The 1,439-nt window shown below is 41.4% G+C and overlaps 2 non-coding genes across 2 annotated transcripts; both read right to left on the minus strand.

The window, feature by feature from the left end:
* Nucleotides 1–223: 223 nt before the first annotated feature.
* MIRLET7B (microRNA let-7b) lies at nt 224–315 on the minus strand. Its single transcript, NR_049012.1, has one exon. It is a non-coding gene; the product is annotated as a microRNA let-7b (primary transcript).
* Nucleotides 316–1,063: 748 nt separating this feature from the next.
* On the minus strand, nt 1,064–1,155 carry MIRLET7A-1 (microRNA let-7a-1). The gene has a single exon (NR_049031.1). It is a non-coding gene; the product is annotated as a microRNA let-7a-1 (primary transcript).
* Between the last annotated feature and the right edge of the window lie 284 nt (nt 1,156–1,439).

Genomic DNA, 1,439 nt, shown 5'->3' on the forward strand with positions numbered 1-1,439 from the left:
ACTTCTTTAATTCAATTTTTCATGATAAAGACTTTAAAAATAGAAATTATTTTCCAGGCAGTTATCAAAAATCTACACTTAAAATCTAAATTTAGAGCTATTAGGGACAGGATAGCAACAATTGTATCTAGACTTACTTTGCTGGTCCCAGACATGTATCTCAGGACTGCATTTTAGCTCTTGGTTCTCTGTGAATTAAGACACTGAGGTTGTTATGCTGCCTATCAGGGAAGGCAGTAGGTTGTATAGTTATCTCCTGATTGGGGCAAAATCACTACCCTGAAACCACACAACCTACTACCTCATCCTGTTAGAGCATCACGTGCATCTTCTGAAGGAAACATTTCACCATTTGTAAGTACATTACCTTATCACTCTCCAGCCCACACATTTCTTAGCCTTAGAAAGGCCATGTATGACCTCAGCCCTTCCCCACAGCTCTACCTGGGAGTCAGACAGAACTGGTGGAGGGACTGCAGAGACAGGAGAACTGCAGTGGCAAACACTGTCCCTCCCAAACTAGCAGTATGTAATAAAAAAGTGAATTAAATCAGTGCCCAAAACTGACTGAAGAGACCTCTTACTTAGGGTTCAAGAATTTACCATTTTCAGGGTAGAACGTGACTGACTGGGAAAACATCCTCTTAGGGTTTTGTCCAGCTCATCCCTTTGGAGTTTCTCAAACAGCCTACACCAAGTGGATTTAAACAGCTGCTGAATCAAAAGTACCATTTAATGTTTAATATGAACACAGATGGCACAAAACAAGGGAGAGATGGATCAGCTGTTTCCAAGTGGCCACTCCCATGGCAGTCCCAGACAGCTGTGTGTGAGCAAATCCACTCCGGACTGGGTTGTACCTCTGTGTCCTAGCACTCACATCCAACCTGCTCTCCAAAAATACCAGAAGGAAATGGCTATTGAGTCTGAATGGGAAATACAGGAATCTAAACACTCAAAGGACATTTAATTACAAGAACCAAACACGTAGACAGAGCCAGAGAATGGTACAGTTGAAAAAAAAAAAGTGTTGTCTTTTGGAGACATCCAGCGCTGACATCACAGCCACTTCAGGAAAGACAGTAGATTGTATAGTTATCTGACAGGCAGGGCATAGCCCTAAAACTATACAACCTACTACCTCACCCCAAAGGACAGTCACATTCTGATCACAGGAAGCACAGGCTGTATTCCCAGACAGCTGAATTGCTTAGTGACAACCTAGAAGACAAAATTTGTCTGGAGACAAATGTTAACAGTCTTGAATTTGAAACAGTTTGCTATATACCAGTCAATGTTCTGCTTAATGAGCTCCAGTTCCATGTTTGGAATGTTTAATAGACTTGCAACTTGTGAAGTCATGTCAGTGACAAGATACACAAGGAAAACAGGATACAGCATTCATTTTTAATAATTGCACTTGTGTACTTCCAGCTCCT

The sequence above is a fragment of the Taeniopygia guttata genome, chromosome 1A, assembly GCF_048771995.1.
Source record: "Taeniopygia guttata chromosome 1A, bTaeGut7.mat, whole genome shotgun sequence".
Taxonomy (NCBI): Eukaryota; Metazoa; Chordata; class Aves; order Passeriformes; family Estrildidae; genus Taeniopygia; species Taeniopygia guttata.